At 41.6% G+C, this 15,926-nt stretch overlaps 1 protein-coding gene across 1 annotated transcript in view; it reads right to left on the minus strand.

Annotated features, from left to right (window-relative positions):
* Positions 1-533: 533 nt before the first annotated feature.
* Positions 534-15,926, minus strand: part of LOC146856222 (transforming growth factor beta receptor type 3-like) — a 129,932-nt gene continuing 114,539 nt past the window's right edge. Inside the window, exon 12 of the mRNA XM_085654283.1 lies at positions 534-10,900. The gene's annotated coding sequence lies outside the window, so the exon portion shown is untranslated. The remainder of the gene's footprint in view (positions 10,901-15,926) is intronic.

Genomic DNA, 15,926 nt, shown 5'->3' on the forward strand with positions numbered 1-15,926 from the left:
CTGCTATATCTGTGATATGACAAATATCATTACTGAGCTAAGTACAACAGTCGATGTATTCAACGGTTTCTGGTTCATTTGGGCATAAACGAGGCTATATCCAAATACTAAAAACATACATTTGTATTCAACATAAAGTTCAAAAGGTGTCTGGAAATGATTGCTAATGTAGTGCCCAAAATGTGGATGAATTTGTGTAGTAAATAAAAGTCAATTGGAGCCCAAATCTAGAATACATTAGTGACAATAACATTATTGAACATATTCCCACAGAATAGTAACATTTTACTTCGATTTCTGTAAATGTCTGCCCAGAATTAGCGAGTGTACCACTCCAGCACAGGTACCAGAAAGACACAAGCATAACACTGGAAGGTATATCAGGGTAAAAGACGATATCAAAGGCATTCATACCATGAACACACATGCATTTATACCAGGATATCAGAGGTGTTAAACACAGGTACGTGGGCTTTAGTGGTAGAATAGGATGCATTATGCAGGGATAATAAAGGTTAATGAAGTCCACAGGATAAAACGTCCATGACATATTTATTTAATTTGGAATAACATGGGAATTTTTAACGTATGAAACAAAGGTAGGTATATTAGGTCTGTAAAGACATTATATCAGGGTAACAAATGCATTTATACCATGATAATAATAATACAATATTTTGCACCTGGCCAGTAAGGGAATTCATACAACAAAGGTATCCATCACAGAATAGCAGAATTGTGTGTACAAGGATAACAGAAGCGTTTTTTACAAGGAGTGCAACAGGATAACTGCAATCTATACAACAAAACACAGATATTTATACCATAATAAGACAGAGCAATTCCAGGGTAACAAAGGCATTCTTAACAAAAAAGCAAACAGATGTTAATGTAGCATACACATCTCTATCAGGATAGCAAAGGAATTTATACCAAGATAATGTAGGCAATAACACTAGGATACAAGGCAATTCCACAAGGAGAACAAACGTATTTACAACGAGATAACACAGTTATATATGCCTGGATAACAAAGGCATGTTTACCAGAATGAAAACAACATTTATACCAAGGTTACAAATACCTTAATGCAAGGGTAACAACTGTATTCATACCAGGAGAACACACACACAGGGTTTCATACCAGGATAACAGGAATTAATACCAGGACAACGAAAATGCTGATACTAGCATAACATAGGTATTTACACTAGGAGGGCAAAGGCATTTGTAACTTTATTACCGAATAAAAACCAAAGCTCCGACTGGGTCTTTTTAGTATGCCATTTCAAATAATCCACATATTTGGACTCCTTCCTCCATATCTTATTGGTCTGCGTGGATTGTCACTGGTAAATGCATGTTCCCTGCATTTTTGTTTTATGAAGTTCTTTAGTTCTTAATTGTATTTATGTGTACGTTAGTGATGCCAGTTTCTTTTTAACATACAAAAACAGAATAAACCTATGAAGTAATAAATGCAGCCGATAAACGCATTCTGTTTTTGTATGAAAAATATAAAATTGTTTGACAACATATATAACTATCAAATTAAAAATAAAAACATTTCTGAGACAAAAAAGTTCAGATAGCATACTGTTGATAATGCCATCTAGACAGGGATAACATAGATAAGAAGCTACGAGAATAGAGCTATTAATACCAGGATAACATAAGGACTAGTATCAGGATAAGAAATACATTTTTACTAGAATAACACATTAATTTTACCAGGATTACAGCTGCACTTATCCCAGATTAGCACAGGCATTCATTACATAAATGAAAATATACCAAGAAAACAGATATTTCCTCCTGGATATGTCAAAAATACATACCAGGAAAACAAATACATTCAAATGTGTATAAAAAAATGCATAAACACAAGGGCACCAATTGCATTCAGACAAGGAAATCAATGGCATTTATACCAGGTTAACTAAGAAATTCATACCGTGATATCATAGCTGTTCATAGGATAACAACATCACTTTTGCTAGGATAAAAATATGTTTATATCAGGATTAGACAGGTTTTCCTATATGGATGATGTGTGTATTTGTAGTAGTGTTATATAAACAGTTATACAATATTAATTCCCACCTGCAGAATAAGTCAATTACTCTGGGAGAACAAATACATTTATGAAAAAAACACAGAGCATGCAAACAGGACATAAAAGGCACATATGAGAAGATAAGCCACTTATAGATGAACAATATACATTAATATTAATGCGAGGATAACTTAGGTATTCATACTTGGATATCAAACTCCTGTATAGCAGGACTGAAAATGCATTTATATCAAGGCAGCAAACTTATTTACACCAGGACAGTCAAGGAAACTTATAACAAGATGAAAAAGACATCCACATGGGGATAACTAAGGAATGTATACCAGCATAACAGGCCTTTAAATGAGAGTAGCAAAAGCTAATTTATAACAATGTGGCCACCATCCATACCAGAGTAAGAGAGCCAATGGTTACAGAATAGCACAGTTATTCACAACAAGATAACATTGGCTAGTATAGCAAGAAAACCAACATTATACAAGAATAACACTGGATAATAAAGTACACCAAGATAACAGAGGAATAGCATAGGCATTTAAATTAGACTAACAAAAGAAAATGTAGCCAGATATCAAAGACCTTCATGATAGGATAACAAATCATTTTCGGCATCAACAAAGGTAGTCGTACCAAAATAACAAAGGTTTTTCTACCCAAAAATGTACTCAAGAATAGCACAAGTAATTATACCTGGAGAACTAAACATTTATAAGAAGACAATAACTGGATTTATACCCAGATAACAAAAGTATGTGTATCGTGATAAAGCATAGGCTGATACCAGCACAATATGGGCATTTATACCAGAGAAACAAAGAATATAAGCCACAATAGCATTTATACTTGGATGCCGTATGCATTTGTAGCATGATAAAAAAAAAAGACATAACATGAAAATGCCGGAATTCATACCAGGGCTTAGGAAACCCGATAGATCTTACCTATAAGACCTATTGTTTTTTCCAGTTTTTTTTAACCATGCTCTACAGCATTGCAACTGCTGTGCAGAATGGCTAAAAAAAATAATAAGAAGTGATGATTGGCGTGTCCTTTTGCAGGCACATGCATGTGTTTTACGGCTGAGTGGTTTGCAGGTTGAGGAGGGAGGTCTGAAGTAACACAGGAGTGGGAGGGTGAAGCAACATGGTGAGCATGGGGAATAGAACCAGCGGTTGGTGGCGAAGCAACACAAGGGAGAGAACACAGGCAGAAGAGAGCAACATGGATTTTGCGGGTGGGGGGAGAAACACACAGGCCAGAGAGAGCAACATTAGCAAGTATGGAGGGAGAGAAGCAAATGGGCGAGAGAGAGGGAGACACCTGGAAAACACATGCACTTTCATGGAGTACTTAAACAGAAAGAAAAAAGGAAGCAGAGGAAGCATAGAAGCCAGCCAATCAAAGAGATGTAAAGTGGCTATTGTCCAGGGGAGGGAGATACATAAGACACACAGGCTGAAACAAGAAAAACCATCCAATAAAAAGAAAGCAAATAGGAGTGCTAGTAAAACCAACCAATGGTAAGCAATTGGCAGGCTGCAATGTCTTGTATGTTCTTGGAAATTCCACAACATTTGTCTTGCAACCAGACAGCTCATTCTGTCTAGTAGGCTTGACATAAAAAGGCCAATTTAATGAAATAGCACAGGATTTATGCCTGGATAATACAGCTATTTTGAGAAGGTAAGCACATCTTTAAATAAAGATAACATAGTATTAATTAAAGGTATCTGTACAAGAATAACAAAGGCATCTTCGCCACATTCTTACAGGGCTGAGAAATTTCTGTATATCAAGATAACAAAGACCTGTATACCTGCTTTAGACAGGCACTCATATTGCGGTAAGAATATACCTAGACAGCATAGGCATTTACATCATCAAAATAAAGGTGTTTACGTAAGGATGAGAAAGCCATTTACAGTAGAGAACAAAGGCATTTTTATCTGGCTAACAAATATATTTGAGAAGAACAAAGGCAATGTCTGGTTAACAAATATGCTTGCACTAGGATAACTAAAAGGGATTTTCGTATTTGTGTATTAAGTTTTATGGATTAATTGCAGAATCAAAGTATTTTCCCCTTGTAAGTCAGTTGTAGATAATTTGAGTTTTTGTAGCATGCAGATTTAGTTAGGTCCAAGGTAAACTGAGATCTTGATTAAAGGTTTATGTTCAGTCTTGACCATATTTAATAAAATGTTTATTAATGATAGTTTGTACGCATTCAGCGTATGTTATATTTATAAAAAGTTTAAGGTTGCGATGTCTTCATGATTATTAGTTTCTTTTTGAGCCAGTTTTTAATGTATCATAATTTAGTTAAAACAGTCACAAACATAATTAAAGAAGTTAATATTCTTTGCAGCAGTTACCAATAGAAGACCTAGTTCTAACCTAAGGCAGAAATGAGGTGTGGAGGTTCTTAAATTGAATATGCTACAAATAGATTTTATAAACCGTTTTTCTAGTTTTCCATTGTTCTTTTAAGGCTAGGGCTTTGTAAAGGATCAAGGGTTCACTTTGGTTTTAGCAGCAGTATGCATTGGTCCTATCACACTCCTTCCATATTTCCTGGATTAAAGGCACCACATGTTTCTGCACGTTCGATAGAGCAATGGGTAGTGTGCATGTTTCAAGTTAGATTGTTGTCCATCTCTGCCCCAAGATAACAGTATTCTTCGATCTGGTGGAATCTATGGTCTCCTAAGATCCAGTTAAGTTTTGATTTATTAGATTCAAATACCATAATTTTTATGTTCTTATAATTTACATTGTTTGATTTATTGTTTTATTGAACTCGATTTCATTGTCTCAATAAACAAAGCCGTGTGGAGGATAGAATCACTAGCAAGGTGGGTAGCATGCATTCTTACGAGTTTTGGGTAATCTCTGTCACAGTCATTTAAGTATTCTGGCACATCTGCAACTGTAGAGAAGAAAGGGGTGCCAGAGCTCACCATTGCGTGAGTCAGATTGCTATTCTTGTTGTCAAACCGCAATCTTCATATGTTTTACAAAGCCTGCTTCCGTCTTCCTGATCAAAATAGGTTGAATAGTCTATGTAACATATACAAAGTTTTTTTGTTTTTAGTTGGTAGTGCCTTCTTTGCCAGAAGTGATGCTGCCAATATGTCATCCAATGTTGAACACTGGGGTCTGACTGATTCCTGTTTGATGATACTTCATGACCCGAATCTCTGTTACCCAGTCAGTTAAATGAATTAAAAGGTGTTTGTCAAAGACCTTCGCCTCGGCATCTAGTAGTGTTATTCAACATTGCTGCTTGGTTCATTTCTTGATTTGCGTTTATATATACGTTGAAGGATAGATCCTTGCCAGGATGATAGGATTTGCTCCCTGTTGAGCACATTGTTAAATAGAGGAGTCAGTATTGAACTATGTTTAGTGGGGTCCATTTTTATTAATGTTGTAGGTATGCCATTAGGGTCAGGTGCTCAAGATGGTCTGCAGTTATTTATAATTTAAGTATAATTGCCTAGGTAATTATGTAGGAGTCTGAAATCTGACTGTGTTCCATTAAGTGTGCAGAAGTATATCCAGGTACCATATAGGTCAAGGATAAACGTTTTCCATTGACTGAATGTATTGTGATAGTCGCAGACATTTTTGTGAATGTGTTCCTCGACCTACAGGTTGCCAGAATTTACACCCAAGTTTGATTTAATTGCTTCCTGAAGATTGACCTATGCTTCATCTAGTTTTTTTAAGATTAATTAAGAAGATGTTTCTTTTCAGTGTGCTTTGATTTACAGATCTCATGGGCCCTTGACACTGAAGCCAGTGTTTTTAGTATGTGCCTCAGTTTTTTCCTATGCATTCTTTTTTTTCAATTTGGAGAAGTATTTCTGTTTTGTTACCCAAGTCGGTATACATTTGCTTCATGCTAATATATGCAGGTTGGTAATTATATATCTTTTAATGAGGCACTCTCGTTTGTGAGTCCAGCTGTTGTTTTGATTTATCCAGGCTATTGTGTTCTGCAGATGTGCCACAAAGCTGTGTCCCAATAGTTTGATTGCTTATTTGTTTAGAGCAGAATTCCAAATCAATTTACTTTTATTAATCGTTTTGATATTTTCCATGTTAAGTGGGACTGCTGAATAGTGCAATGTATAGTTCTAGTGAATACTTAAATGCTGAGGAGGACGGTCACTTTCAGGTGTTGCGATTAACCTGTGGTCTATAGAGTTGCTGAATTCTGTGGCATGGATAAAAGTGTAATCCGTGATAGTGTAGAATCCATTTGCGTTAAATGTATATTGGGCTGAACTATTGGTTCTAGTCCTCCCATGAGATATCTGTAGCTCAGATTGTACTGAACAATGGTCTTTCCGACAGGCTTTATTCTGGCTTTATTATAAATAGGTTATCGAATTGAGTGCAAATAATCAGGAGAGTTTTCTGTAAGGTCATCTTTCTCATTCTGCAGTAGGCTGATATAAAACTCTCTAGTTATCACTGACATAGCATTGCTTACTGATTTAAGTGGAGCATCTAATTTGTCTAAAAATGTGGAAATAACAGAGGGCGTTGCCTCATTTGCATGGGGCATGACCCCATGCAACAGCTGGAATCTCTTTGCCTCTGTGCCCGCACCCTGTTACAGACGCGGGCACAGAGGCAAAGAAGGTGTCAGGAGATGCACTGACAGTGCACCACCTAGAAGGTGCGCCCCCTGATTACAGCCCTCTGGAGGGAGGAATGGGGGCTCCATGAACACCCGAGACATCCCCTAGCAGGCGTGTGCAGTTACTCACAGTACCCATCTCTAATCCCCCTTCAAAGTGCAGGCGGATTGTCACCTGCACTGTGAAACACAGAGCGGCTTCAAAGCAACCGCTCTATTTTTCACCTGAATGTGCTGCCCCCGGGGCAGCGCGAGTTCGCAGCTGCCCTGGGGCAGTGCATCACCATAGTACAGCACATTTTTCTGGTTAGTGCTAGGTGCACCTTTTGAAAGATGTGCCCAGTGCGAACCAGGAAAATGCGCCCATACCTTAATATGATCCCTGGTGTCCAATCTCCCACAGGTGGACAATCTTTGCTGGGTAGGTCCTTCGGCAACGTACCTGGTCTGTGAACCCCGCTGGAGGCTAAAAAAGGGGTCCACAAATCTGTTTGGGTTTGCAGAACCTGAGCCTTGGTTTGCAAACCTGAGAGAGGTCCAGCTTGTGGTCAGGAGCCCTTGACGGGGTTTGTGGACCTGAGTTTAGGGTTTGCAGAACTTGGAGATACACAGATAGCTGCGATCTGAAAACAGTGAAGAAAATTCATTTTTTTTTTAGTTTTAACCATCTGAAACAGGTTGTCAGGATATGCTTCTCCTGCTACCTTATGGCTCTTTTTTCTGTATCAGACAGTAAAGATTTCTATAGGAGGTAATATGGTAAAGTCACTTTTATGACCCTGTATTGCATAGTATGGATCCTGCTTCCTTAACCCTGTATCATTAACCTTTACCCCTCTTCTCTTAATCCTATAGCATTAACCCTTTACCATACTGTCTTAACCCCCGTACCTTTAACCCTTCAAATATCTTAATTTGCAATGGTGTCGTCCTCCAGTGTTGTGCCTCCAGATGTTATTGTGCACCCAATGCAATCCTTACCATGTAAAAATACTGGGATTTTGTTAGCACCAGGTACTAGGGCTGCACCTTTATTAAGTCCACAAAATTGCCAAATTTCTTTGGACCCAAATTTACCAATTAATTAAAACACAAATTGATCCATTCTGTGGTAAAAGCTGAATCGTTGTTTTGGAAATACATTTTTTTCTGGCCAGCCACGCTCAAAATTGACCACTAGCTTATTTGTAGATTTTCTCAATTTAATGCAAGAAACGATTAGTCATTTTTCTGTGCTAAACCAATTAATATTATAGCCACACATTCACTGTCGCTTTTGGTGCAATTTGACTATTATTGTTGGAGCAATTTGAGCCTTGCTTCGAACTTATATTTATCCTTCAGATGGGCACAATTTGGCCCTGACTTTGGGCACACATTTACGTTTATTTTGTCACCATTTGCAAGGAGACTTGATCATTAGATGTAATGCAGCCATTAGGCGGCGATATTATAGAATCGCTGTCCCTGCTCGCACATACTATTAACCCGCTCGCTGCGTGCGTCGGCCAACGGCCATCGCGAGCACTACCTCCGTAGTGCTGCGCACGTCCGTTGGCCAATGTGGCCCCGCCCGCGCACGCAAACGTCCGCACTGCAGCGGATTTTACGCCGCGGTTAACGAGTTACTGTTAACACGAAAGCCATTAGTGTTGAATGAGTGGTATTATGAAAACAAGCAACACTTTGGGTGCTTTTGGTACCCGCAGTATCTTTATATGAATGTCTTTGGCCCTGGTATAAATGCCATTGTTTTAGTGGTAGATGTTCCCAGGTATTGGTTATCCAAGTGTAATTGTGTGTAGTATCCGTGTATAAATGTGTTTGTTGTGCATTCATACATGTGTGCCTCGTCATGTACAACCGGCTTTCTTATCGTGCTAAGACTGTCATTTGTATTATTCTATAGGTGCCTTTGTTATACCATAAATGCAAACATTTGGAAGCAGGAAAGAGGGAAGTTTGGGAAAAAAATGTAATCGGAGGGATTTATTTTCCCCATTGGGTTGCTTTGAAGTGGGGGGAAATGTATTTTGGAGAAAGCTAAATTAATGTCATTTTTGGCTTTAAATGTATGGGGTCTCATGTCTGAATCGGGTATGCTGGCATATATGTTCTCCTGCTGTGAGTATCCTCATATCCTGGTATCAAAGCATACGTTACCCTGGTACAAGTGCCTTTTTATCTTGATATAAATGCCTATATCATCCTATGGTGAATTCATATGTTACTCTGATCTAAATGTGTTTGCTATTCTGGTGTGATTGCCAGTCTTATCCTGGTATAAAGCCCAAAGTTATATTGGTATAAATACCTTTATTCTTCTAGAGAAATGGCGGGTGTTGCACAGGTATGGAAGGGTGTACTGGCTTTGGCTCGTCTCGTCGTGTGAATGCCTGTGTTTTATATATAAGTGTCTTTGCTATCCAGGAATAAATGCCTCTGTGATTAACTATCCACTTGGGTTTCTTGATATAATCCCTTCTTTACTCTGGTATGAATCTGTTTTTATTGTGGTAAAATACGTGAATTATCCTCCTTTGAATGTTTGTGTTAGCTTTTCATAAATGATTGAGTTATTTTTGGTTTAATTTCTAGGCGATCCTTTTAAAACTGTTTGAATATATTTGCGTATATTACTGATATAATGGCTAATATCCTAGTTCTAATGTCTGTGGAATAGTCATATAAATGGTGTAAGTTCCTTTATTTGCCAGTTTGAAATGGCCTGTGGTATCATATAAAATCGTGTGATTATGGCATAAATGCATTTATTAACCCTTGCACACAGGTGTTTTAACCATTGTTCAAATGCCTTTCTTGTCCTTGTAAATATTCTTGTGTTATTTCATTTAAATCCTTATATTACGCATGTGTATATGGTGTATTGTATTGCATTCCCGGTATAATGCCAGTTAGTTTCTTCGTTAACCTCATATTTATACATGGCTTACTCTTTTTCTCCTAGTATAGTGCCTTGTGCTGCATTGGGAGAATCCCTGTGGTTTTCTGGCATGAATGCCTTTGTAGGCATGGTGTAAATTCCCGCACGATTATAATAAAACTCCATATTGTTAGCATGTTATAAGTGCCTATGTTATCTTAGTATGAATACTAAATGCTTGCCCTTTTGTGCTCCAAAAATAAGCGGGTAAAGAAAAGGCTTTCTTGGTAAAATATGACAGCCATTTTATCATGGAGGAAAGATACAGATGAACTGTGTATCAAGAGAAACACTGTTCTTATCTAACCAATGTATACCTCCCTGGGACCCAGGGTTGAACAATGGCATCTGGTTATTTCTGAAAATTCGCAAAGAAGATCCCAGGTATCATGACAAGAGTTTTAAAATTAAATTGTATGCTGCAAACAGCAATCCTAGCCTTGAGAAGCAACGTAGATGTCGAAAGGTTAGACAAATACACATGTGACTCACATTTGCCTGGGTGAACGGTTGCACGGGTGATTTAAAGGTTATTGTTCAGAGTTTCTATAAAAGGGATTGAGGAGAACAGTTAGGGCCCGATTCACAAAGAGCTCCGCAATTGTGGGGGGGGTTCGGCAATCAAGGTGCGATCTTCGCACTTGTGGTGCGATCTCCGCACTCGTGGTGGGATCCCCGAACTCGTAGCAGGATCTCCGCACTGCAGTTTGTCAATGCGGGGATCCCGCCATGAGTGCGGAGATCTCGCCATGAGTGGTGAGATCTTGCCATGAGTGACGAGATCTCGCCACGACTGCATCTCGCCACGGCTGCAGAGTCTCTGCAATGAGTACGGAGGCTCCTTGTGAATCGAGCCCTTAGATTCTTTTTTTAGGGCATTGACCGGGCGCCTCTCCTACATTCATGAAGCAACTCCGAGCTGTAGTTAGTTAGAGAAGCATGGTGCATGCATGCATGCTGTTGTTCTACTAGCTGGCGGCCATCTGGCAGATGTGCAGTTTACAGGGGTTCAGTCACATGCTTGTTTAAATGAAGGGCATGAGCCAGCTTAAAGCACTGCATTTCAGGATGTACTGGTGGCTCAGCAGGAATGTTAGGAGCTTAAGGTGGACGGCATCAGCTTCGTTCTTCAAAGCAGGTTGATTTTGGGTTCATGTGTTGAACTGATTATGAGGGCAAAATCTTCATGCCCTGTGATACTTAACGCTGTGCAGAGCCCAGACCATACCTGGAAGAAAGAAACCTCTGATATTATACAGTATATGAAAGACTGAGAAACAGTTTGATTGAGTTCATCGCTTCAAATCCAATAATGTCTTGTGTATTAATTTATTTGTGTTCATGAGGGAGAGCCGTAACATTCAGGCAGGACATGCAACTCTCAATATATGAAAACAGAGAAGATTTAGAAACAAAATATTCATTAGATTTCCACTTACGAAGTGCACTGATCCTATTTTAATTTGATTCAATTTTCCTCAGACACCAATTTTTGGTGTGGAAGGAGTACCCCCAGCAAACCTATCCCAAACCCATCCAAAACCCTATCCCACACCTCCTTATTGTGTTTCGGTATAGAACATCCCAATATACAACAAGTGAGGGGGGTTCAAGGGAATGACCCTTTTATGTGTGCTTACAGTAGTAATGGCCATGCTGTAACGAGGGGAACAAATAAAAAGGCCCGGGGCCTGGACCTCGCTGCAGAAAAGAAAGAAATCTGTGGTGTATACTTTCACATTCAGCACTGTGCTTATGTTCCAGGCCATGCTTCCAACCCAACAATTGACAATGCGGGGGAGTTCTGCTCTCCCTCCCGTACCCTCTGCCCTGTTCCGCTGCCCACCTGCTGTCCTGTGGCGTCCTGCTGGTGCCAGCTGTGCCACCTGTGCATGCTCTTCGGGAGCGGTTCCTGTTGCTCGCAGCTACTCTGGCCGCAGTGGTCGAACAGCTATACATGCTGATGAGGAGGGCTGCTTGACCGTGGACACTGCCGATACGGGAGGTGTGCCGGAGTGGTACTGCCTTTCCTGTTCCTTGTGCTGCTGGGCGTGCTGTCGCGGCCTTTCCCTGCCTACAGTCGTCGTGTGTGGTGCAAAGGTGCTCATCCGCCTGCCTGACTCTGCCGTATGCGTGGTCACGCACTGGGAATTACCTCGCCAGCACAAGTGAACGGCTTCTCAGTGACATTGCCTGGACTGGGGGCTCATGGCTTTCTAGTTGTTACGTTTGGGACATACTGTGTTGCCCAATGTGTGTACTCTCCACCTGTTAGGCACTACTTTATCGTGCAAATCCTGATAATGAGCGGTTCCTCCTACACCAATCTTGTCAGCTTCCTGAAGAATCAGTGCACATGTTATGCTCGACTAAAAGAACTTGCTAGCACATGCACGCTGCCCGACGCTGATGAAATTTGGGCCCAGTTCATACAGGGTTGCGCATCTGTCAAACTGAGGGATAACATTCTACAGGCCTCAGGGATGTCCATGGCTGACATGATCATGATGGGACGCTCAAAGGAACTCTCTAAGGTGTGCTCTGTGCACATGAAGTCAGCTCTACAATGCCAGGTAAAAACAGAGCCTGTCAACGCAGTGGCAACAGTGGGGGCAGAAACAAAGTAGGTCCGTCCCAAGCTTGCCGCAGCTTCCAAGGTGTGTTACATGTGCGGGAGACCCTATCCTCATCAAGTGCCCTGCCCTGCCCTGCCCAAGGGAAGAGATGATCCGCATGAAACCAACTAACCCATTTTGCTAAGATATGCCGCTCCTATGCATCTCAAAAAGTACAAAAACCCAAATCAGTGAATGTCATGGAGGCACCAGGGGTCCTAGATGTCGAAGAGGAAATGGATGATGATGATGTGGAAGGGGCAGTACACGTCATACATGCTATGCAACCAGGAGAGTACCCCCAAAAGCGCATCCCCAAGTGCACTATCCTCCTCTCGGGCCATCAATTCCCAGCCCTTTTGTGTCAACAAAGCCACTCCCATTAGCAGGGGTTTTCATGACAGACATCTCTCATGAGTCCTATTCGACGCGTTCCAAGGTGGCTCCGGAATGTTGACAGTAGAACGCCTACTTCTAGTCTCTTTCTCTTTCAGTGTGCACCTCAGGAGTGTAGACAATTTGGTGGGTGAATTCTCATAGCTGTTGGTTGGCATTGAGTGTCTTGAGGACTGTCTCATACATCTCATATACGAATCGATCCAGCCTGTTGTGCTGAGACATCGCTAGGTAACTTTCCATCTGCGCCGGAAGGTAGAGAATGAACTTAGAAAGGTTGAACAGGCAGACATTATTGAGAGGGCCGATGGCCCTAACCTTAGGTGTCTCCGATTGTGGTGGCTCGCAAACCCAAAGAACCAGGTGAAGTTAGGATCTGCATTGATATGCGCTTACCCAATATGGCCATCCGGTGTGAATGTCATCTGACGCCCATTGTTGATGACATTGTGGCAGAAGTCAGCGGCTCAAGGTGGTTTTCCAAAATGGACCTCCGAGCAGGCTATCATCAGTTGATGCTGGCTCTGGAATCACAAGCTATTACCACTTTCTCCACCCATGTAGGTTTAAGGAGATACAAATGCCACAGTTTGTGTGTGCAGTGCCACGTAAGTATTTCAAGACATGATCAGAGGAGTGCTAGCTGGCCCAGATGGAGTCCTTATAGTCAGCGATGACATTATGGTACACACACCTACTAGTGAAGGACATCTCGAAAGAATGAGGGCGGCCTTCCTATGGTTGCAGGATAGTGGTCTCACCCTACACTGTGAGAAATGTGCATTGCTCCAGAAAGAAGTAGCTTTTTTGGGGTACCGGTCCTCAGATAACAGGGTCAAGTGTGATTCCACAAAGGTCCTGGACATTCAGTCAGCCCAGGTGCTTTCCAGTGTCTCAGGTGTTCGCAGATATTTGGGGATAGTCAATTACTATAGCCATTTCATTCAGAACTTAACCACCCCACTTCAAGATTTAACTAAAGTAAATGCAGTTTGGGGATGGCAGGCTGCCCAAGAAGAAGCATTCCAGGCGACCAAACAAACTTTGTCTGCACACACCACCCTGGCTTACTTTGATCCTCGCCGTGATTCGGATTTGTCTGTGGATGCTAACCCCACTGGCTTGGAAGCCATCCTGTCCCAAAAACAAGATGATGGTGAGTGGGCTCCCGAAGCATATGCTAGTCATGCTCTGACAGAGATTGAGCAGCGATACTCTCACACTAAGAAGGAGGCCATTGCTGTTCATTGGGGATGTTGCCACTTTCACATACATGTTTATGGCCAGCCGTTTGGAGTTCATACAGATCACAAACCATTGATACCTCTGTTCACTGGTTCCTCATCAAAATCACCCCCCAGGATTGAAAAGTGGATCTTCCAGTTACAGGACTACCGATTCTCCGTGTTGTTCCGACTGAGGGCTAAAACTCCTGCAGACTCTTTCCAGTCACACAAGACAAGCCATGGTTGGTGAGACATCGAACGCGGAGGAAGTGGAGGAATATGTGCGGCTGGTCTTTAAATGTTCAAGGCCACTGCCAATCTCCCTGGAGGAGATCATTGCGGCTACCCTTTCAGACAAGTGTCTCCAACTAGCGAGATCAGCAGTAACGTCAGGGAACTGGCACACCCTTACTCACAATGCATCCTTTAGCACTGATGAAGTGCGACTGACTCTGTTGTCTCTGCATAATGTCTGTCATGAACTTGCTGTAACTCCGGAAGGGTGCTTATTGAGAGGTTCCCATCTGGTAATTCCTGGAACCCTGCACTAACAAATGGTGGATCGCACTCACACTGCCCACCAAGAGGTAGTCAAAACTAAGTCAACGCTCAGGTGTAAAGTATGGCTCCCTGGTTTGGATGACTAGGTGCAACGCAATGTGACAGAATGTTCCTTGTTTCAAGCTGCTGGTCCTGCAAAACCCCCTACACCTCTTATTACAGAGTTCATTCCCCTGTTCCCTGGCACAGAGCCAGTGTGGATTTTAGAAGCCTTCTAGATTGTTGGCACATGCTGGTGGTAATAGAAGATTTTTCAAACTACCCTAAGGTTTAATTTCTTGAGTCTGTGACAGCTAGCCAGACTGTACCTCATCTGGAGAAGGTTATGGCCACTCATGGCCTGCTGAGTAAACTATGGACTGACAATTGTCCTCTTTTCTCCATTCAGGAGTATGCTTACTATAGGACTTCCCAAGGAGTACATCACCGGAAGATCACTCCCTGCTGGCTGCAGGCAAATGGTGAAGCAGAACGTTTTATGTGAACTCTAAACAAAACGCTGAGGATTGCAGTAGCCAATGACCAAAACATAAAGTGTGCCCTGTATGCTTTACTCCGAGAGTACTACTCACTCCACATACCACAACCAAATTATCCCCCAGTGCCTTATGCATGAACCAAATGGTGGATGACACCATTCCTCACGTGAGAGAACCATTCACACTTAGAGACCAGGTCGCCGATGCTTTAAGTCAGCGCCTAGTACAAAATGACAAAAGGTCAAGGAGAAGAGGAGCCAAGCAGAGCCATGTTCAAATTGGTGACTTTGTGCTTGTTAAGAATCGACGTCCTGGGAGCACATTTCTTTTTACCTTTTGAGGTAGATCCCTGAAGGGTGAGTGCTTTGAGAGAAACAATGCTCATGGCCAAGAAAGGTCATGAAACCATCACGAGGAATGTGTCATTCTTCAAGCTTTATAAGCAGCCGGATACTGGGTCTGGTCACTCTTTCTGTGCACCTCCAGTAGATGACCTGGGATGCGATGACAATGTCATGAGAGGTTCGCAAGCTGGTAGTGGTGAATCACCTGTGTCTCAGCCTGGGAGGTTGTTGGTCATTAACAACAGATTAATCTGAGTCTCGAGAGGCCATCACGAAATCTGATTTTGGGGAATGCCCCATTGCGGGGGTTCCTTTATAACCAGTTGAGCCTGGTGAGATGGAGCCCGGTCCTCGTCGGCAAGGGATGGCAAGATATCACCAGATACCTCGCCCAGTGGTCTCCACATAACTGAAGAATTTTATCCAGATTTAGGATGTCTTTTGTCCAGTTGTGCGGCTGTACTGTTTTAGTTCTCCATTTGATTTTGACAGAGTTTGTTGTAGTGATGTATTGCCCATGGTTCTTACAAATGTTTGACAGAATGCAGTCCTGGCCTGTTATTTTCACGGTAAAGACCCTGTTACGTGTGGTCACGATGGTAATGGCCACAACATAGTGAGGGAAGCAGATAA

Source organism: Triturus cristatus, chromosome 4_1 (assembly GCF_964204655.1).
Source record: "Triturus cristatus chromosome 4_1, aTriCri1.1, whole genome shotgun sequence".
NCBI classification, from domain to species: domain Eukaryota; kingdom Metazoa; phylum Chordata; class Amphibia; order Caudata; family Salamandridae; genus Triturus; species Triturus cristatus.